The 24097-nt window shown below is 46.7% G+C and overlaps 1 pseudogene across 1 annotated transcript in view; it reads right to left on the bottom strand.

Annotated features, from left to right (window-relative positions):
* Window positions 1–1203: 1203 nt before the first annotated feature.
* Window positions 1204–24097, bottom strand: part of LOC137410980 (gap junction gamma-1 protein-like) — a 28426-nt pseudogene continuing 5532 nt past the window's right edge. The window contains exons 2-3 of the transcript XR_013624163.1: window positions 16271–16498; window positions 1204–2019 (exon numbers count right to left, since the gene is read on the bottom strand). The product of XR_013624163.1 is annotated as a gap junction gamma-1 protein-like (transcript). The remainder of the gene's footprint in view (window positions 2020–16270; window positions 16499–24097) is intronic.

The raw sequence follows: 24097 nt of genomic DNA, 5'->3' as shown, positions 1-24097 counted from the left end.
GAACTCAACTGAACTGACTGGACAACTTCACACACCAAGTTTGATCAAAATCCATAAATATTTGTGGACGTTAAAGGCTTAACGTCGTTTCAGAGCTGAAAACAATATGGCGGCCTATGGCGGCCATTTTGTGACGGATCGGGTTGGAATGCAATAGCAACCTACCTTGTGTGGTAAAGGTTAAACATTCTAAGTTTGATCAAAATCTGTTAATATTTGTGGACTCCAGAGTGTTAACGTCGTTTTCATGACCAAAAATAAAATGGTCGCCGAAGTCCGCCATTTTTCAACGGATCGGGCTGAAATGTAATAACAACCTGGTCCTTGGGGTAAGGATGCTGCATGTCAAGTTTGATCAGAATCGGTTGATATTTGTGGACGCTGGAGTGTTAACGTCGAAAAGTTAACGGACGACAGACGACGACGACGACAGTCGACGGACGCCGGAGGGTTCAGTATGTGATGAACTCAACTGGACGGTATTCCAGTTGAGTTAAAAAGTGTACTTGTCGTGTATTTTCCAATGCCATTTTCTTCCCAGCATAACTAATTCCTCCATGAAATTTGGACAAGATACAAGGAGAACAAGTCAGTACAGCCATTTGAATAGATGCATACAAGGAAAATGAGGATAATGCTGACATGCAAACAATATAACACCACAGCGATGCTTATGGCAAATGTTAAACAGAAAAGACTCAGATGGAGTTGCAAAATACATGACTATTAAGAAAATAGAAGGTACATCCAAATAAACTAATTTGTTCTATGACAACGGTTCAGGTTTAACGCTTCAACTACAAAGTTTTCTTCATCTGGGACTATATATATATATATATATATATATATATATATATATATATATATATATATATATATATATATATATATATGACATCTGTAAGGCCTTAATCTACTCCTTAAGGGCTAAGATAGGAATAGGTTGGGTGAGGAAGAAATGAATTGGGAGGGTAGAGCAGGGGATTATATCGGAGGCACACTTCTGCAAAAAAAAAAGTCACAACAACGACATGATTTTCATCGTCGGGAAATGATGAAAACGTCAATCTAATTCCCATGGCTTTTTTTCAGGCACATGCCTCAACCACGACCTCCATTCCTGATTCACGACCATTCCACCAAAATACCCGCACCCCCATCCCCTTTACGCTCCTCCCTCAAGAAGTACATTGAGCTTTAGAAATGTGACGCATAGTCGCAAATGTAGTTGGAGCATTGGATTTCAGTCTTTGTTTGGCCACGTGACAAATTCATTGATTGGATGTGCTTTTTGTTTTCTCAGATCAAAACACAAAACACAGTTATAAACGCCCCATAATGCTTCACTAGAAAATCAATTTGGATTGTTTGGGTGTCGAACTACAAGGCATTTTGATGGTTTTAGCAACCTTTGCCTTTTGGTTATCCATATATTGCGGTAGAAGCGTCTCCATCTCAATGTTTCCACAGTTGGAGATCGAGGAATTACAATCACCCAAATAGTTGAACGATGGGTCACAACGGTTTGCATAAATATTTGGTGATGGACTTTCATGTGTACAATGGTGGTCAAGCTTTTCAGACAGCGTTTTAAAACCAAGAAAAATGATCTCTGCGATCCCCAGCAAAAATGACACCGAGGTGACGACGTACATTGTAACAACAAAGGTAAATTTCTCCATGGGTCGTGAAATGAAGCAATCGACACGGTAGGGACAAGGAGACCGGTTGCATTCATAACGATCAGGAACCTCGACGCCATATATGATGTACTGGAAAGCCAAAAAAAAAACCCTCAAGAATTGTACGAGTTACTATATGAATCACGTAAGCTTTCATAAAACCCGCCTCTCTAATATGTCGCCTTCCTTCTGTTTTGCACGCATCCTCTTCGTCGAGGTTCTTGAGGTCTTCCGACTCTTTCTTCTCGTCTTCGTTTCCAGTGCGGTGCATAATGAAAGTAGCATAGAAGGCCGATGGTATGAACACGCTGATGATGTGGAATATCCAGTAGCGGACCTGTGGACAGCACCAGCATTTCATCACAAGGTGAAATCCTTCATCACAATTGAAACCCGTCATCTCCTAGAATCCGTAACAAGCGCTTTTAGGGCCCGCGCGAAGGCCTGCCTTTTTTACGATGAAAAAAGGTAAAAAGTCAAACATTTGAACAGCCTTGGACGTGCACCTTGACCCCATGGCCAAGGCACAACGTCAACAAGGCTGTCCCCATAACAATACACATGCGCCTCAACCCCAAGGCTGAAGCACATGGTCATTCAAACACATGCATCATGCCCCCGAAGGGCCACAATGCATGGTCATACCATGGGACCACTCCTTTTAATAGGAGTAAGACCCCTTGATCCACTGACAGGGAATTTACTCCTGTCAGGTAGCCAACGTAGCCATCCATTGATGCCAACATAGGAGAATCCATAACAAGCTTCAATCGATAAACCCCTTGGAAAAATTATCTCACCCATGATTTCAGCTAAAGACAATAATGCGCTCAGACTGCATAGCACTAGAGGAGGTTTTCAAGGAGCTAAAATAATTGGACAATATTTCAGCAAACGCAAAATTGTTTGTTGTTGAAGCCTCGATTAATACAAAATAGAGGCAAGAAACATCTCTATTCTTTGTCCTGTTCAGGTCTGCCATTCAAACACTTCACAAGCTTTTTTCCTCCTAACATCTGACAGTGAGTTCAAGCTGATGACTTCCAGGCAAGTTGTGAACAAGTTATTATCCATTTATTTAATAAAAGCCCATTTCACATCACAATGTGACTGGTTAAACTGCCGAAATCTCGGCTCTCCGCTCACCTTCACTCTTTCATTCCTCTTTTCTCCCGCCTCTGGAACAAACTCCCTCACTCCCTTCAATCCCACTCCTCCCTCCAGGTCTTTAAAACAGCTGTTCACCACCATCTCTTATCTTCCCCCATCCAAAACCTTGATCTTTTCTACCCCCGCTAATTCACCCCAGATCCACCTTGTTTGAAATTCCAACTTCTTTCCTGGAAGTCCTGGCAGTGTCCATATGTTTTATACCTCTCCCACTGCCCCCTTCCCACGCCCCCCCCCCCAAAGCCCTCGCCCTCTCTCAGATCTCTCGATGTCTCCATGTCTCTCGGTCCCTGCTCTCAAATGTTGTGTTTGTGTCCTTCCCCCTCTCTCCCCATCTTGTCTACCGCTCCCTATGTTATATGTTTTATGTGTCGGTTTGTCTTTCTGTGTGTTCATGTGATTAATGTTCGCTCTTTCACGAGCCTCGATATTGTATACAAAAAAAAAAAAAAAAAAAAAAAAAAAAAAAAAAAAAAAAAAAAAAAAAAAAAATGAACTGATTTTACAGGAGTACTTGAGTAGTAGAACCGTAAAATAAACAGCGTTTGCATCATAATCGCTCTGTCAATAATGACTTTATACAATAAAAACCCATAACATGGGCATTCATGATGTTTGGTTGTGCAATTAAAAAGATTCCTTAACCTAAGAAGAAAAGATTCCTTAACCTAAGAAGAAAAGATTCTTTAACCTAAGAAGAAAAGATTCTTTAACCTAAGAAGAAAAGATTCTTTAACCTAAGAAAAAATATTCCTTAACTGAAAATGAAAGATTCCTTAACCGAAGAAAAAAAAGAATCCTTAACCTAGAAAGAAAAGATTCTTTAACGTAAGAAAAAATATTCCTTAACTGAAAAAAAAATATTCCTTAAGCAAAATAATAAAAAATTGATTCCTTTTCCCAAAAAAGCAAATAAGATAAGATTCCTTAAATTAAGAGAAACTAGAACAATGTGACTGTGCCTCCGCATAGTCCCACAACGGGTAGATGCCATCACTCTGCATATGTATGGGTCGGGGATCACGTTTGTGAAGTTTTGTGTTGATCAGATAAGGTTCGTTTTTCTATGACATCATTTTCAAACTATATGCAACAGTGCTGTTAGATGATATTTGTAAAATTTCACATCGATAGGGTGAGCGGTTTCAGAAAGATAATTATTTAATATTTTCCTTCAATCCAATATGGCTGCCAAACCATGTGACTTGTGATGTCATAAATTTAATATTTCAATACAAATGGGTCATAGATCATGTGCATGCAATTTCAGATTTTTAGGAAAAAGGAATTCGATGAAAACATTTTTGGCTGGTATACCAATTCACATATGATGTCATCATTATCATGCTTTAGTTCCCCATTGGGAGTATTTGACAATGTGCCAAGTTTCAAATTTTTCCATTCAGCGGTTTCCGAGAAATAATTTTATTATTATTTGCTTTTAATCCAAGATGGCTGCCATACCACGTGACCTATGACGTCACAATTATCATAACATTCTGCATGGGTGTCACTCCTACCCTGAAAGTTTCGTCTCAATCGGACATATGGTTCCTGAGAAAAACGAGGTTTAGCCAGTACGGACGGACGGACAACCCGAAAACATAATGCCACCGGCGACTTTGTCAGCAGAGGCATGAAAAGAATCCTTAACCTTAGAGGAAAAAAGATCCTTTAACTTAAGAAAAAAAGTGTGTCAATGCATACAGTAGTGAATTTATTTAAAAAAAAAAAAACAAAAAAAAAAACTAACGTGAGTGTCACATGGTGATACAAAAACAGCTTCCAAGATAACTGCATTGTTATGACTTCTATCATTGCCAAATAAAGCAGAGCTGAAGTGGAGGCACTGATTGTGTATCCAAATCGACACCAGCAACTCACATACATTATCTGACTTCATAGTAGCTTTTCAAACATCTTTCCATAACTATCGGTTCACCTATTAAATAAAAAAATCAGCAAATTTTACAGAGCCCCGAAGCAACGTGATTCGTTTCTTGATGACTACTCTTTTCTTACCTACATAATCAGCTACTCATTGACTTTTCTTACCTACAATTTATTCAGGAAAGGTACATCCATGTTGGATGACCTGAATGATCCACTTTCACAAAGTTTCTCCAATTGGCAAGTTGCCAGTGCCCGCTTGAGATTCTAAACGGTGTAGGGATGGAGATGGCAAAAATGCAAATGGCATCTTCAGTCATCGAACCGGTAAGCTGGGAGCAACAATTCGCATTTATTGTCACGTCTGATGCAATTTAAATGCTCTAATGGCGGCGAGGTGCTCCATTTGACACTGCTTGTTGGACACACTGTTATTTTTATGCTTACAATGCCTTGGTCCTACTGTCGGATACCTAGGGCTTTTTTTATACTTCGGCGTTGAATTTTAAGATTTGTATTGGTGTCAAAGTCAGTGACTGAAAATGAATATTTGAATTGGTGGATATTTTCGAACTGCATCAACATTGTTGTCCCACCTGCATTGAGGGGAATATTCTGGATGTCGTGATCGTAATTCCGTTAAGGTTATCGAGTGTGAATACTCCCTTTTTTGATCTCTCTATCACTTTTACATTTCTTTCGCCGAAACCTTCCCATACATTGAAGCCGATGTTGTACCATAACGAAGCTCCATTAATATTTAACACTTCAGGAAGAAATTATCACATTAAATTTTGTTTTCACACACCGCTGGTGATCCTGGACAACTGGTCTAATTTTTTTAACTTGAACGGCACTCATTAGAGAGCACACCTCCACCTGGATGGCCATATCACTCAATGGTGAAAAATCACTTAAAAATTATACTAGCCGGATCCGGATCTTTGCCAATATTGAATCGATTCTTCCTCGTCACACACCCAACCGGTCCAACAAGTTTCGTCCAAATCCATCCATAACTTTTTGAGATATCCTGCTATATATCGTTTTTGGCCCTATCTCCCAATGGTGAAGAATCACTTGATAATTAAATAATTCTCATATTCGAATCCATATTCAGATCTTCAGCAAAATCGAATCGAATCGTCCTTGTCAGACACACAACCGGTTCAACGAGTTTCGTCCAATTCTGTCAATAACTTTTTGAGATATCGTGCTATGTATCGTTTTTGGCCCTATTTCCCAATGGTGAACAATCACTTAAAAAATTCTCGTAGCCGGATCCGAATCTTCGCCAAAATCGAATCATTTCGTCCTCGTCACATACGTTACATCTCTGCCAAATTTCGTATGAATCCATCCACAACTTTTTGAGCTATTTTGTTCACAAACGGACAATAGTCAGGGCCCTTCGGGATATTTTGGGGCCATTTGGTTCAAATTCTTCCAAAAGCACCAAATTTGGTCCAGATGTTGCCCATGCCATACTCTTCCGATTTTTGACGGGCGCCAAGACGGGCGCCCCCCCCCCCCCGCGGGGGCCCCATATTGGCGAAATACTAAATGGCCGCCACCCGGATTAGAGGAAAATCAGTTAAATAACCAAAAGGGTTGGAATCATGTATGATACCACTTTTCAGGGGTTTTCGAGGTCGAGGAATCCAACTATGATGTTATTTTGATGATTCGAGGTCAAGGTCAACCCTCAAGGTCATCTTAAAGGTCATTTTTGAGTCAAACATGTCGGTTTTTGAGTTTTTGGTCAAGATTTACGCGAGGTTCACCATTTTATGTTTCTGGGTTGGGTAATCGAACTCTGACCTTATTTTTGACAATTAGAGGAAATATTTACATGTCTATTTCCTAATTTTCAGGCATATGCAGTTCATCAGTCTAATTACAAAGGTACGGATTTTGATGTTTTATGAACTGTATGCCATATCCTTGTGTTTAATTTTTGTGCGATCATGATCCGGGTTCATGTATACATGATTGTATACATGTCATAATTATGACGTCATAGGTCATGTGACCTGGCGGCCATATTGGATTTTACGAAAACCTTTAAAATGGATCCCTGCCTTCATTTTTCGATCGATTCATTTTGAACTTTGACCACTTATAGTACGCCATGTGATTGGATGCATATCCTAATTATGACGACATAGGTCAGGTGACATGGCGGGATGGACCGGTATGGTCCCCGGATCATACCGCCCTTGGCGCCCGTCAAAAATCGAAAAAGTATGGCATGGGCAACATCTGCGCCAAATTTGATGCTTTTGGAAGAATTTGAACCAAAATATCCCGAAGACCTTTCTCAGAGAGCCTCCTCAGCGTCGACGAGTCTGGCATTTCACTCAGGCCAACTGGCACGGTCTTCAAGCAGCCATCAATCATCTGGACTGGTCTCCCATCTCTACCGCCTCTGACATCAACTCATCCTGGGAATTCTTTCAAAGTAAATTGCTCTCTCTCATGCACAGATTTATCCCATCTTGTCTTCAGTTGTCAAACCCTTCCTCCCGTCCATGGTACACAGAATCTTGTGGTGAGGCTGTTGCCCAGAAACAACTTGCTTTCGTCTCCTGGAAAGCAAATCCAACGGAAGGAAATCTCATTTCCTTTCACAAAGCCCGAAACAAGTGTGTGTCCACCCTCAGGAGAGCCAGGAAACAATATCTCACCGTTCTCAAGACCGAACTCTCTTATCTGTCTCCCTTTTCCAAATCCTGGTGGCGCCTGGTCAAATCTGTTTCTGGTGTTTGTTCCCCCTCCATCCCCTCCCTCACCTCAAACGGCTTAACGGCTGACTCCGCACGTGAAAAAGCTGAATGCCTCAACTCTGTGTTTGCCTCTAAATCTTGTGTCCCAAACCCATCCCTCTCTGTACCCACCATACCCAGCTGCTCCTGGACTCTGTGTCCTTTCCTCCTGACAAGGTGGAAAAGTTTCTGTCAACTCTCGACTCCGATTCTGCAACTGGTCCTGACGGCATCAGCCCACGGGTCCTAAAATCATGTTTTTCCGCTCTTTCACTCCCTCTTTCTGTTCTCTTCACCCTCTATTTTGCTCAAGGTCATCTGCCATCTGCTTGGAAATCAGCCAACATCACCGCTTTGCACAAAAAAGGTGCAAAAACAGATCCTAGCAACTACAGACCAATCAGCCTTCTCCCAATTATCAGCAAAGTCATGGAATCCATCATTGCTTCAGATATGAAATCTTTCCTCTTCTCCAATGGCTTGATCTCTGATCATCATTTGGTTTCAGACCTGGTCACTCTACTCTGGACATGCTGCTTCTGCTTTCTCAACAATGGATGGAGGTCCTCAACACCAAACAGGAAATTAGAGCTGTCTCCCTTGATATTTCACGTGCCTTCGATACGGTCTGGCATCCTGCTCTGCTCACCAAACTCTCCTCCTTTGGTATCCATGGAAATCTCCACGCATGGCTGGCGGACTTCCTCTCTGGTCGTAGTCAACGTGTGGCCCTGAATGGGTTTCTCTCATCTCCTCTTCCTGTTCAGGCTGGAGTTCCCCAAGGTAGTGTTCTGGGCCCTGTGCTTTTTCTGGTCTTCATCAATGATCTCTCTGAATCTCTTGAAAATCCTCTCTATCTCTTTGCTGACGACTCTACTCTCTGTCGCTCCATTCCCCATCCCTCAGATCGGCAGTCTGCAGCCTCCTCACTCTCTGCAGACCTGGACAAAATCACAGACTGGGCAAACAAATGGAACATGTCTTTCAATCCTGATAAATCTCACACTCTTACGATGTCTCTCCGAAAAGACCGACTGGACAACCCTCCCATCAACTTTCTGAATAATCCTCTCCAAGAAGTTCTGTCACTCAAGCTTTTGGGTCTCACTATTTGCCATGATCTTTCCTGGGAAAACCACATTTCAAATCTGGCCTCCAAAGCCAGTCGCCGACTGGGCATCCTCCGTCGTGCGAAGTCCTTCCTTGGCACACCTGAGCTCCTCACCACATACAAGGCTTTCATCCGCAGCTCTATGGATTACTGCTCTCCCCTCTGGTCTGGTGCTCCTGCCTCACACCTAGCTCGTCTTCACGCTGTTGAAACCAAAGCGTTCAGAATCATTGGAATCTCCCACGATGAAGCTAACTCCAAGGGCCTTTCACTCACTCACCACAGGCAGGTTGGTGGTCTTTCCGTCTTCTACCGACTCCTCTCTGGCCTTGCCCCCCCAGCTCTCTCTGGGCTCTGTCCCCCAAATATTCCTACAGGTCGCGCAAGATCTGCCTGCAACCCTCTTATGGTTAAACTGCCAAAATCAAGACTTTCTGCTCACCTTCACTCCTTCATTCCTCTTTTCTCCCGCCTCTGGAACAAACTCCCTCACTCTCTTCAATCCCACTCCACCCTCCAGGTCTTTAAAACAGCTGTTCACCACCATCTCTTATCCTCCCCCATCCAAAACCGTGATCTTTTCTACCCCCGCTAATTTCGGTCCCCTTGTGTTTTATACCTCTCCCCCCCCCCCCCCCCCCCATATCACATCCATACATTGCAACTGCAAATACCAGAACATTCACCATCCCCCTGTTGGTTTGTTTTGTCACATCTTTGTCTTTCCAGATCCTTGCCAATCCTGACATCGCGATCTGCCCCCCTCCCTCCCCTACTGCTAACTGTCTACTATTAATTTCTCCTCCACATTCTCCTCTCACTTCAATCTTTGAACCCAAGACGATGAAGCTTTCCACTATTTTCACACTTTCCTTCCTTTTTACCTCCGCCACCAAAGGTGGATGGAGGTTATGTTTTCACCCCTTTCTGTCTGTCTTGTCTGTCCGTTTGTTTGTGAACAAAATATCTCAAAAAGTTGTGGACGGATTTGGACGAAACTTTGTGGACCGATTGGGTGTCTGACAAGGACAATTCGATTCGATTTTGGTGAAGATCTGAATATGGATTCGCATATGAAAATTATTAAATTTTTTAAGTGATTCTTCACCATTGGGATATCGGGCCAAAAACGATACAAAGCAGGATATCTCAAAAAGTTGTGGACGGATGATTTTGATGAAATGTGATTCTGTATTACGATTTTCTGGTGTATTCTGGGATACAAAACGTAAACTGTTCACCTGGCGGAGGTATGCTCTCTACTGAGTGCCATTCTAATCCACCGTCTGCAGCAGTTTCATCAAATCCTCTTTACTTTCTGCCAACAGAATGGTATTGTCAGCATACCGTACCTTCGGTTATTGATACATCTTCCTCCAATCCTAACTCCAGCCTCGGGTGTCATCGAAGATCTATTTCCTCATACTAACGATACAGATTGAACAAGCAAGGAGAGAGACAACGCACCCTTGTCTAACCCCTTTTCAATTCCAAACTATTCTGACTCCCCAAACTCAATTCTTACTGTATGTAGCTTCTTGTTTGCTGTACAGGGTTCTTATAGGTGAAGTCACAAGCAGTAGAGGGAGTCACAACTAATTTACAACGAATAAATTGATGATCAACTTGACCATTTAGTGAACAGCAGACGCAGTTGCAACGATTTTACAGTGTAGGTGATTGTGAAGCTCAGAGGACGAAGCAGTGCCAGAAGAAGACATTTATATGATCAGTGTCGGGCAACAATTGAGAAATTCTGCTGTGTTTATTGTCTGTGCAAAATGTACCATTTTAGACCCACGACGTCGGCCTCCCCAAACTGGATGGTGTATACAGCAATTGGCAAAAGTAAAAATGGCAGAACTTTTTACTGGTTCTCTAGGCCCTAACTTTTCCACAATCAATTCCTCTCCAACACCACAAAGTCAAAAGCATTAAAAATGGATGAATGTGGGTTAGGGTTAGGGTTGTTAGGGTTAGGGTTAGGGTTAGGGTTAGTGAACTTACTGAACTTACCTTACTGAACCACTGTTCAAATTCCTTATTGCTTTCACTTTGTTTAACAAATTTAAGAACAATTCCTTATTGTTCAAATGTTTCCCTTGATACAGGCCAGACTTAATACAGGCCAAACTTGATACAGCCCAGTTCATTAGTTGTTTCCCATCTCGAATGTTTCTCCTCCAAAACATAACAACACAAACTTCTAATTCTTTACAAATTCACTGTTTCATGAACCTCAAAAACTGTAGGTGGTGTTGTTAAAAATAAAAATGACATATAACTCAAAAATATAAACCCAAATGATGTACTATTGGCACTTGCACAAGCAAAGAATCACATGTTCTAATCCAAACCCTAACCAATATTGAACAGCTTCTGCCAAATATATGCCCATTACCTGAATCCGATCACCTCATTATCACTCTTACCTCCGAGCTGGGTGTCATCTGAAAAATTTGAGTCTATCAAACCTCACGGTTCAAATCATCGACATAAACTACAAACAATAATAGTCGTAGTGATGTCTCTGGGGCACTCCATTACTTACAACTTCACAAAGTCTGACATTGCCTTGGCTGAAGGTATAGACGTTGCACACTTACAGTCGTGGCCAAAAATATTGGCACCCTTACACTTTTTTCAAATAACTCACAATTTTCTCTAAAAATAAGTTTTTGGTCTCCACAATTCTTTATTTCACTGTTAATATTACAGAACATTTGTTTTTGATTCAGAACTTAATAAATTCTTTTAAATTAGAAAATAAAAAGAAATGGCATTGACAAAATTATTGACACTCTCGACTTAATATTTGGTAGCACAGACTTTGGACAAAATAACTGCAGTCAAGCTCTTCGTATAGCCATGAATGAGCTTCCTACACCTCTCTACTGTCAGCTTGTCCCACTCTTCTTGTGTAAACTGTTCCAGTTCTCCCAGGTTTGAAGGGTGCCTTCTCCCAACTGCTGTTTTCAGATCTCCCCGCAGGTGTTCAATGGGATTTAGATCTGGTCTCATTTCTGGCCACTCCAGGGCAGTCCAGCATTTTGACTTGAACCATTCCTGGGTGCTTTTGGAAGTGTGTTTGGGGTCATTGTCCTGCTGCAAGACCCATGACCTTCGACGGAGACCCAGCTTTGACACTGGGTTGAACATTGCGCTCCAAAATGCTTTGGTAATCTCCTGATTTCATGATGCTATGCACACATTCAAGGTACCCAGTGCCAGAGGCAGCACATCAACCCCAAAACATTACTGAACCTCCTCCATGTTTAACTGTAGGGAATGTGTTCCTTTTGTTACGGATCCGTCACTTCCCCCTGTGTGGTTATTATATACTGTGAGGATTTTTAGTTTCAAGTAATATTGTTGTTAAGATTTTTTGTGTGAAATGAAGATGACTTTAGTAAAAGGTGAAAATAAATGTTTGTGAAGGAAAAAGGAAGACGCGGCAAAGGAGGTGGAAGAGGAGAGAGATGGGGATCGGCAGAGAGAGGAGGAGAGAGACAGCTGTGAGTCGCATCGAGGCTGCGAGCGGACTTTTTTGATATTGGTCGCGAATGAGGTGAGGATTCCCGTGAAAGGGATTGCCCGCGACATCATCATATATTGCGATTGCAATTAAACCTGCGTCTCAGGTTTTATTACCAAGTGTGAGTTATTTTTGGAGAAAAATCAAGCGCCTCCATTACAGGCTGATACGCCATTTTGTCCTCGAAGAGAGTGTCCACTTGGTGCATTTTGTTTTGTCGTTGGGATTTCCATATCGACCTCATCGTGTTGATTGCCTTTGGTTTACCTATCAGCTCAATTCCCATATCGACCTCTCACCCCGTAACTCGTCTGCAGCCGTGCCGCTACCTGCCTGTTCTCGTCGTTCTGCATGACTTCAACCAGAGTGGGGATCCATGCACAGACTTTGGGGCATGTTACATTCCACTCATGTATCGTGAGTTTATTACTTTGAGAACATTGGGGGAATGATGGTACCACCATATGTATTGTTCAATTGATGCAAGTGACATTTTCATTGTACTTTCTTTAAGTGTTATTATTGTGGATGTGAGAGTTCTTAATACAATTACTTGTTTTGTTCTACAATTGCATTGGTGTGGTTTTACCATCTATATCATTAAAACGCTTATTTCTGAAGTTTGTAATCGGAACTTCTCTCCAGCTATTGCTCCTGTCACCCTAAGATATGTGTGATACTATGTAGTTATGACTAACCCTTCCATATAAGCATACTTATGTCTCCAAATGTCTATAAGTGCGGAATAAAAGCTGAAAATCAGTGAAAAGTTTTGAATAACCCACGCCATTTTGTTTTACGCACAGTGAGACGCTGCACTTGATACCGAGGAGAAGAAGAAGAAGACGTCCTGATGTGTGCCGGACGCGCAGCGACTCGAGAGGCATGCTACGCCTTTTAATTTTTAATACAAATATAAATGCGATCAGAAATGTAAAGGGGATACTTACCAATAACCACACTATAAGAGACAATACTGCAGTTGAATACAAAGCGATATTCAGGAGATCCGCCAGAATGAATGTTGGTGCCAACTGACACAATTATTTTGAAAGGAAGCGGAAAGGAAGAGGAAGGGCAAGTTAGTTTGTATGAACATAAACACTATTTATGCCCGTGATTTTCATGGATTACCGCTAGTGGTTTATTAGAACACGCAAAATAACAAATGTATCTGTCGTGTTCCCGCTCCAGCCTCTGAGGTGCACCGTAACTGGGGTTTGGGGAGGTAATATGTAACTTTCTTTGAAGGCTTCATTTTGTTTTCTGTAAACATAGAGATGATGTGCTTTACCAACAAGCTCTTATTTGGTCTCATCTGTCCACAGGACATTCTCCCAGAAGGATTTTGGCTTGTTCAGGTGTGTTTTGGAAAACTCCAGTCAGGCTTTCTTATGTCTCTCTCTCAGCCTGGGTCTCCTACCAAAGAACCCCCTTTCATCGAGTTGTCGATGGATGGTGCGAGTTGAAACACCATTCTAACAATCCTTCGCTTCAATCTTCAATCAAGTTTTCTTTTGTGGCCACAACCAGTTAAATGTGGTCACGGCCAGTGAGTGCAATGGGTCTTAAACTTCCTGTTAACATTGGGTACGGTGGACACAGGAACATCAAGGTCTCTGGAGATTGACTTGTAGACTTGAGATTGTCCATGATTGGCTACAATCTTGTGTCTGACCTCCTCAGAAAATTCTCTGGTTTTCTTTCTTTTCTCCATGCTCATTGTGGTGCACACAGTGACACAAAATAGCTGAATGACTCCTTTTCTCTATTCAAACTGGTTGAATGCGATTTTTTAAATATTGGAGGCACCTGCAACTCACCACAGTTGAGTTCAATTCCAAAGTAAAGGAGAATCACCTGCTTGAAATCCAATTATTTCTAAAAGGTGCCAACAATATTGTCCGGGCTATTTTAGGATTTCTAGGTGGAATAAGCTAAGATTTAGTAATTTTTTTCAGCTTTTTATGCCTCCGCCGACAAAGTCGCCAGTGGCATTATGTTTTTGTGTTGTCCGTCCGTCCGTCCGTCAGGGCTAAACCTCGTTTTTCTCAGCAACCACATATCTGATTGAGACGAAACTTTCAGGGTAGGAGTGACACCCATACAGAAAGTTATGATAATTGTGATGTCATAGGTCACGTGATATGGCAGCAATCTTGGATTAAAAGCAAAAAATAAAAAAATAATTTATCGGAAACTGCTGAATGGAAAAATTTGAAACTTGGCACATTGTCAAATACTCCCAATGGGGAACAAAAGCATAATGATGACATCATAGGTGAAGTGGTATACCAGGCAAAATTTGTTTTAATCGAATTCCTTATCCTAAAAATCTGAAATTCCATGCACATGATCGATGACCCATTTGTATTGAAATATTAAATTTATGACATCATAGGTCACATGGTTTGGCAGCCCTAGTGGATTTAACCTAAAACTTTAAAAAACATCTCCTCCCAAACCACTAAATCAATTGACTCAAACCTTTACCTGTGTCATTGACTAGGCATGGCGATTAAAAGATGATCACGAAAACATCTTTGGTCACATGGTGCGGCAGCCATATTGGATTGAAGGAAAATATTAAATAATTATATTTCTGAAACCGCTCACCCTATCAGTGCGAAATTTTACAAATATCATCAAACTGTTGCATGTAGTTTGAAAATGATGATGTCATAGGTCACGTGGTTTGGCAGCCATCTTGGATAGAAAAACGAACCTTATCCGATCAACACGAAACTTCACAAGCGTGATCCCCTACCCATACATATGCAGAGTGCACATTATTAAAGGTCATATTTCATGTGGTATGGCAGCCATATTACCTTGAAAGCCGATATTTAAAAACGTCTCTGAAACCGCTTCACCGATCGATGTGAAACCCGTCATGGCTGGTGAAAATGTGATGCTTGAAAACCGCTGAAGGGATTTAAATTTAAACTTGTTTATTTTTAGGACAGTGAACTATGGCATCCACCCGTTGTGGGACTATGCGGAGGCATATTGGCGACACAATTGCATTGTTCTAGTTTTGTTTTGTTCTACTGCAAACCAAAGAAATACATATGTGGATACCAAAAGATTTTTTAATTTCAATAATTTTCTGGAATAAATGGTGCATTATTTGAAAAAAGTGCAAGGGTGCCAATATTTTTGGCCACGACTACCTTTGAGCGCTCTAGTCTGGGTCCCGTTTTTGGCTGGAATATAAAGGTTGGATATGTGTTTCTCAGTCAGGACATTGCATCACAAAGTGTGCAATCACTTGAATGGATGTTAATCTGGGTGAGGACCCGTTTACTGGCATTAGTTGGTGGCCATTACATATCCCATGTTGTTTTTGAACAATGTGTAGACGAGATATTGTCAGCACCCTGGCCATAATGCAAAATGTCTGCCTTAACCCACCAATGGTAGAGCATCAGTTGTATAGTCGGGCCTTCTGGAAATGATTGAACCTGCAGGCTCAACTCGGAGTGGATTCAAGGCCCAATATGCACACGATACAAACAAACGAGTGCGAGATCCTCTTCCATTTGATTCCCATCTCCAAACTAGTTCTCAATCCAGTTTGCAACTCTACAAACAACTCCAGATGCCCTGACCTCCACAACCAGTCGTTGGTGTGGTACCTTATCAAATGCTTCTGGAGGGTGAGTTATATATTCCATCACCTGCACTCTTTGAATCTTTAAAATTCATCACTTACCTCGAAGAATAATTTCAGAAGAGTCGACTGTGACATTTCGGACGTTATGAACACAAATACAACATGTAATGACCCATAAGTCACAAACTCCTTGCCAAAATGAGGTGACAGAGTTGTGAGAGAATTTGAGGGATTAAAACATGCTCATCATACAATATGATGATTTACACTTATATAACCTTTTCAATGTTGCAAAAGCAGTTAAAGAATCCAAATGATCTGAGAATATCAGATATAGAAGATATAAAAAAGGAAAATGTATACAGGAAGAAACCTGATAGGAGGAATGATGAAGGCCTGGGCTTTGAAGAGCAATATCATAATGGGAGCACCCAGCATGGGGCAGACCAACCCCCAAAAGCAGCAAGTCCAGTGTAACCGTGAGGCAACGTGCATCTTTACCTGTGAAAGCGGTGCAAAGTCGTCGTAGCAAACATTGGTACAGCCAGGTTGTAAAGTGTTGCAAACAAAGTTGTCTTGTTCATCCGAGTAGACCGTCTCTGCGGCCACAACCACGACCAGGATGCGAAAAACCACGAGAACACTGAGCCAGACTTTGGTTAGCACCGTAGATCTCTTCTGGATCTCATTCACAAGATTTGTTACAAAATCCCAACTCATGATGGTGACCTGACACACATGAAACAAGTCGGAGCTGAGCATGTATTGAATAGTCCAGATTTCTAACACAATTATGTAGAACTAAAACATCATTCTTTAAAATAATTTAAAACCGTTCAACAAAACATCGTGGAACTGGAACTGCACTCGGTAGAGCGCATACCTCCGCCAGGCTGAACAGTTTACGTTTCGTCTCCCATTGATAGGCTGGATCTCGGATTCGGACCTGAACCAAAATCTAGTTGGCTTGTTCTCGTCGCCTCACCAACTCATCCAAGTTTTGTCACAAGTCCACAACTTTTTGAAATATTACGCTGTGGCGGACACAAAAGCCCACTGGCGTGGTGACATCATTCCGCGCACCAAGTGGGCGGTGGCCACGCCCGAGGGGTAGGCGTGGCCTCATGATATACACCGGGCGCGCAGCCCGGAGCGCGCCAGTGTTACAGTGAGCTCCTGAAATAAAGACGCTTATAAGTTACCGCTTGTCCGCTTCCTCCTTGCTCGCAAGCAGCGCGCGTAACGCCGCGCTTTACTGGTGACCCCCTCGACGTTGGATCTGCCGGAGCGATCCTTCCACACGCGACGCCATTGCCATGGCCAACTTCATCAAACTTCCCGAATTTTGGGAGGCTCAGGCCGAAGTCTGGTTCGTCCAGGCCGAAGCCCAATTTCAGCTTCGGCGCGTCACCGGCGATGACACGCGCTATTGCCACGTCGTCGCCTCCCTCGGGCCCAGCACGACCGCTCGAGTTGTGTCCGTCCTTCGCCACCCACCGGACGGCCACAAGTACGAGGCACTCAAGCGGCTACTCCTAGCCACGTTCGGCCTCACGGACGACGCACGGGCCGACCGCCTCCTGGATCTCCCCGAGCTCGGTGACACGCGCCCGTCGGTCCGAATGGACCATATGCTGTCATGGTTGGGCGACGAAGCCCCCGGTTCTCTATTCCGGGCGCTTTTCAGTCGCCAACTTCCAGCGCAGGTTCGCCTCGCGTTGGCCGGGACCGGGCTAACGGAACCCCGAGCATTGGCAGCCGAGGCGGACAGGTACTTCGCCGCTTCGGACACGCGGGCGAGAGTCGGCGTGGCCGTCACGGCCCTCGAGGCTGATGCTGCTGATGCTGCTGATGCTGCTGTTCCACAGCATCAGCTTATACAGCATACGCAGCATGCTGATACGCACCTCGTGACCGCCGCCACGCCCCGCCCACCGCCGCAGCGAAAACAGCCACCGCGGGGAAACCCGCCAACTCCACCGGCCTGGTGGAGCCAGCCGCGCTCCTCCAGCTCCACCACCTGGTGCTGGTTCCACGCCAAGTTCGGCCACGAAGCTCGGCAGTGTCATCCGCCATGCTCCTTCAACAGGTCGGGAAACACCCGGGCCGGCGCTCAATAGTGGCGATGAGCGCCGGCCGTTTGAGCAGCCTGCTGTTCATAACGGACACCTTCTCCGGGCGCCGTTACCTGTGCGACACGGGAGCGCAGGTGAGTGTCGTTCCCGCCGGCACATCAGACAAGCACGCCGCGGGTGGGGGTCCCGCGCTGCTTGCCGCGAACGGGACGCCCATCCGTACGTACGGAAAACGCTGCCTCTCTCTGCGGTTCGGAGGGCAGGTTTTCCGATGGACGTTCGTCACCGCCGACGTGCCCATGGCACTGCTTGGCGCGGACTTCCTGTGCGCTAATGGGCTCCTGGTCGACGTCAAGCGCAGACGTCTTGTCCAGGCCGAGACGTTCAGCTCGCTCGCTTGTGCGTTGCCCAGCTCAACGAGCGGCTTGCCAAGCGGCTTGCCGAACGGTTCGGTTCCGGCCACGTTGGTCTGTACGCTTCCGGCAGCGGACGCATTCACCCGCCTCCTCGCCGGCTTCCCGGCCCTCACGCGGCCCACCTTCTCGGCGGGGGCCGTCAAGCACGGGGTGGCCCATCACATCCCCACCGTCGGGCCACCGGTCTACGCCCGGGCACGCCGCCTCGAGCCGACGAAGCTGGCGGTGGCAAAAGCGGGGTTCGCTACCCTGGAGCGCGAGAGACTCGGCATCGTTCGGCGCTCAGAGAGCGCTTGGGCATCGCCGCTGCACATCGTGCCGAAGCCCGGCGGGGGATGGCGACCGTGCGGGGACTATCGCCGTCTCAATGACGCCACGACTCCCGACCGCTACCCCGTCCCCCACATTCAGGACTTTTCCGCCCGTTTGGCGGGCAGGTCCTTCTTCTCGAAGGTGGACCTCATACGCGGCTACCATCAGGTCCCCGTCAGGCCGGAGGACGTCCCGAAGACGGCGGTCATCACGCCATTCGGACTCTTCGAGTTCCTGCGCATGCCCTTCGGTCTGAAGAATGCGGCTCAGGCGTTCCAGCGACTGATGGACAGCATCCTGCGCGACTTGGATTTTGTCTACGTCTACCTGGACGATATCCTCGTCGCCAGCGCGTCCCGCGAAGAGCACCTACGCCACCTCCGCACGCTCTTCGAACGCCTGGGCCAGCAAGGCCTGATTGTGAACCCCGCAAAGTGCCGGTTCGGCGCCGCCATAATCGATTTTCTGGGGCACCGTGTCACCAGGCAGGCACGGAGCCGTCCCCTGCCGGCCAAGGTGGAGGCGGTGAAGGGGTTTCCGCGCCCCCGCACGATCAGAGGGCTGCAGGAGTTCCTGAGCATGGTGAACTTTTACCATCGGTTCCTGCCCCGTATCGCCCAGCTCCTGCGCCCCCTGCACGAAGCTCTCCGAGGTAAGCCGGGCAAAGGCGACGTTACCTGGACCGAGCAGATGGACACGGCGTTCACGGGCGCGAAGCTCGCCTTGGCTAACGCCACCATGCTCGCGCACCCGGCGCCCGATGCACCGATCGCCCTCACCACCGATGCCTCGGACTACGCGGTGGGCGCGGTGCACGAGCAATGGGTGCGTGGAGCTTGGCAACCGCTGGCGTTCTTTAGCCGGCAGCTTCGCCCGCCCGAACGCCGTTACAGTACCTTCGACCGCGAGTTGCTCGGGCTTCACTTGGCGGTCAGGCACTTCCGCCATCTGCTCGAGGGCCGTGCGTTCACTGCCTTCGTCGACCACAAGCCGCTGATCTTCGCGATGGGCAAGGTCACCGAGCCGTGGTCGGCCCGGCAGCAGCGTCACCTCTCGGCCGTGTCCGAGTACACGACGGACATCCAGCACGTCGCGGGGAAGGACAACCCGGTGGCGGATTGCCTTTCCCGGGCCGTCGCCCACGCAGTCCACCTCGGCATCGACTATGCCCGGATGGCAGCGGACCAGGCCACTGACCCCGACGTCCAGGCCTTGCGGACCGCCGTCACGGGCCTCCGCGTCACCGAGGTGCCGTTCGACGGCGCGGGCGCGGCCCTCTTGTGCGACGTCTCCCTCGGGCGTCCTCGCCCCATCGTGCCCGCGGGCTGGCAGCGCCAGGTGTTTGACGCCATCCACGGCCTGTCCCACCCGGGCGCGAGGGCCTCCCAAAGGCTGATCGCCGACAAGTTCGTCTGGCATGGCCTCCGGAAGGCCGTCCGCGGCTGGGCCAGGACGTGCCTCGCGTGCCAGCGCGCCAAGGTGCACCGGCACACCCAGGCCCCGTTGGCCCCGTTCACGGTGCCGGAACGCCGGTTTGACCACGTCCACGTGGACCTGGTGGGACCTCTGCCCCCCTCGCGGGGTTTCACCTATGTCCTCACCATGGTGGACCGCACCACCCGGTGGCCGGAGGCCGTGCCCTTGGCGTCGACAACGGCAGCCGATGTCGCGCAGGCTTTCATCGCCACCTGGGTCGCCCGGTTCGGCGCCCCCTCAGACATCTCGTCCGACCGCGGCCCCCAGTTCACCTCGGAGCTCTGGGGGGCGGTCACGCAGGGGCTCGGGGTCCGGCTGCACCGAACCACGGCCTACCACCCCCAGGCTAACGGCCTGTGTGAGCGATTTCACCGCTCATTGAAGGCCGCGCTCCGGGCCACCCTCCGCGACGGCGGCTGGGTCGACAGGCTCCCCTGGGTCCTGCTGGATCTCCGGACGGCGCCCAAGGAGGACCTGCGCGCATCCGCGGCGGAGTTGGTCTTCGGGCAACCGCTGCGGGTGCCGGGCGAGTTCCTCCCCGACTCCACGGCACCATGGTCCGCGGCACAGCAGCGCTCCGCTCTGCAAGAGACCGCCCAGAGGTTCACCCCGGTGCCAACGGCATGCCACGGGCACCCACCGACACACGTCGCCCCGGAGCTTCGCACGGCGGAGTACGTCTTCGTCCGCCACGATGCCCACCGGACACCACTGCGGCCCCCGTACGACGGGCCTTTCCGCGTGCTGGAGACCGGGGCGAAGCACTTCACCCTGGACATCGGCAGTACTCCTGACCGCGTTTCGGTAGACCGCCTCAAGCCGGCCCACCTCGACATGGACCATCCACCGCCAGTGGCCCGACCCCCACGTCGGGGCCGCCCCCCTGCGGGCGGACCCCCGGCACCGCCCAGCCCCGCCGCCCCCCGGTCCTGCACCCATCCCAGGGGCAGCCAGGGGCATCCCACCTGGCATCCCCGCACCCCGGACGCCGCCGATCGCCAGGGGGCGCTTCGGCTGGGTCATTCGTCTGCCCCGCAAACTGGCCCTCCAGGTGCGCGGGAATTCTGGGGGGGGCGCGTGTGGTGGACACAAAAGCCCACTGGCGTGGTGACATCATTCCGCGCACCAAGTGGGCGGTGGCCACGCCCGAGGGGTAGGCGTGGCCTCATGATATGCGCCAGTGTTACAGTGAGCTCCTGAAATAAAGACGCTTATAAGTTACCGCTTGTCCGCTTCCTCCTTGCTCGCAAGCAGCGCGCGTAACGCCGCGCTTTAACGCTATATATCATATCGGTTTGGGACCGATCACTCAACGGTGAAAGATTATTTTGAAAAAAAAAATGACACTCGTCAACCTTGCATAACAGGCATGATGGTAACCAGACAGCACTACGCACCGCCATATTTGTCAGACTACCAAAGTTATTCTGCCCTCAGGACAAGAATATTTTTCAAAGTGACAAAAACGTGATTTGTATTCTAGTGTTTCACGTATCTAATTCAATTGAAATGAAATGAAATTTTAAAGGTAATAGAAAATATTTTTAAAATTCAAAAGTTTACCGCCGTTGCTGCAGCGTCTTTTACATCGCCTTAGACAACACGCAAGCTTAGTTCTTCGTTCTTGTTTTTTGTGGCCTTTAAAACAGTAATTTTTCTTTTTGGAATGATTTTCAATTTTGTTTGACTGCCCGACAAGAGTAAATTTTTTAATCGAATTCAGAGCCAAAATACTGCTAACCTACAGGTTCGTTTTCTGATTCATGTTCAAAATATAACAAATAGAAATCAAGTTGTTCCTCGACCATAAACTGACGTTTGTAGATGGACAGGCACAGACAGACAGACACAGACAGAAGTGCACCTATTCCTTAAACCCCCTTTTCGCTTCACTTGCAGTAATAACGGTGTCACATTTACTACTCTTCAGTCCTCTGGTACCTGTACTGACTCCATTGAGGTATGAAAGATATCCGTCAGCATCTCGCTTTCCTGCTCCGTCAACGTCTCGCTTACCTGCTCCGTCAACGTCTCGCTTACCTGCTCCGTCAACGTCTCGCTTACCTGCTCCGTCAACGTCTCGCTTACCTGCTCCGTCAACGTCTCGCTTACCTGCTCCGTCAACGTCTCGCTTACCTGCTCCGTCAACGTCTCGCTTACCTGCTCCGTCAACGTCTCGCTTACCTGCTCCGCCAACGTCTCGATTACCTGCTCCGTCAACGTCTCGCTTACCTGCTCCGTCAACGTCTCGCTTACCTGCTCCGTCAACGTCTCGCTTACCTGCTCCGTCAACGTCTCGCTTACCTGCTCCATCATCTCGCTTACCTGCTCCATCAACATCTCGCTTACCTGCTCCATCAACATCTCGCTTACCTGCTCAGCCACTTCCCTCAATACTCTCAGGTGCATATTATCTGCCCTGGAGCTTTATCGATTCTGAGATTTCCTGTTTCTTTACTTCCTCCGTTCTGACCTGAACCTTTTGTAAAAGCTCTTCCTCACCTCCTTGATATCCTGTTTTCTCTTTGTCATTATGGGGTATTGAGTGTACAGTCACGTGAAAAAGTAAGTACACCCCATGTAAAGTTTTGTCTTTTTCAACATATTTCAACATTCAGCTATTTGATCTTCATTTCAACAATATTGATAGAACCTTGATCCCATCCAAAACCTTGATCTTTTCTACCCCTGTTAATTCACCCCAGACACACTTTTCTGGAATACAGACTTCGTTCCTGGAAGTCCTAGCAGTGTCCATTTGTTTTTACCTCTCCCACCCTCACTTGCCCCCTCCCTCCCTCCCCCTCCTCCCCCCCAAGCCCTCTCCTACCCGCAGATCTCCCGATGTCCCTGCTCTCAAATGTTCTACTTGTGTGCTTCCCTCTCTCTCCCCATCTTGTCTCCCGCTCTCTTTATTGTATGTTTTATGTGTCCGTTTGTTTTTTGTGATTAATGGTAGCTCTTACACGAGCCTCGATCTTGTATACAACAAAAAAAAACAAAAAATCCAGAATCAGTAGCTTTATAAGCATCTGACCAGTATCTTACTGTTCTTACAATCACCGATATCAATTCACACACAATCCTCTACATAAATTCCCTCCTTTATGTCACCCCTTTGTTTTGATGATTGTGTGAGTCGCCATTTTCGACAAATGTCTTCCCTTCGGTGGCATGCTCACAAAGCATTGTGCGTTGTGCAATGGCTGTACAACCAGTCCGATGCGGGATCGACAGGGTCTCCCACAAACATCGCAGGTATAGACTGGTCCTTGCGGAGATGTACGTTGACGGGTTTTCCTTTCTTGCCTCCGCTGTCTCTCGATAGCAAGTCTCCCACATTCAAAGTGGTCCAGGCCTTTGCGGCAAATGTTAGGCCAAGCTGACGTGTTTGTGGCCTGATGTTCCCAGGTGATAACTGGAATGGCACAAGACTTGTGTAGACTTGAGGACGCCCTTATAGCACTTTCTTTGTACACCACGTGACCGTTTGCCAAATTTAAGTCGTCCATAGAAAAGCGCTCTTGGGATTCCATGGTTTTTTCCATGCGTGTGATGTGCCCTGACCACCGAAGCTGGGCATGCATCAGGAAATACTCAATTCCATGGATAAACAAGTCTTTTACCCAGATTGCAACAAACCCTCCAATTTTATCTTTCCGATCATGTATGTTGTAGACTTTCAGCCCTGCCCTCCTTATTAAACTCCTTTAAACTCTCCTTATTAAACCAAGTCTCATTTACCGCAACTGTCATAGTCCTTGCTATCTACTTTGGCTTCGCGCTCTTCCATTTCATTATTTAAACTCGGTGTTGGTATACAATCTTTCTTAACTTTTCCGTTCCTGTGTATTTTTTTGCTGCGTGGCCTTAAAAATAAATGTCATTAATTGCAGTTCTTTCCTTTATAGCCTCTCCACTAGAGCCTAAAAAAGCCTCAATTCCCTCCACAGAACTTGCTGCCCCCTTTGTTTAGTCCAAGGCCATCATTTTGGAAACACCCGTTGGCCTCCAAAATGATTCCCACTGTTTTGTGAACATAAATCTTC

This window comes from Myxine glutinosa, chromosome 7 (genome assembly GCF_964187855.1).
Source record: "Myxine glutinosa chromosome 7, kmMyxGlut1.1, whole genome shotgun sequence".
NCBI lineage: Eukaryota > Metazoa > Chordata > Myxini > Myxiniformes > Myxinidae > Myxine > Myxine glutinosa.
Note: the sequence above shows the minus strand (reverse complement) of the source record. Positions and strands in the feature narration are given on the sequence as shown.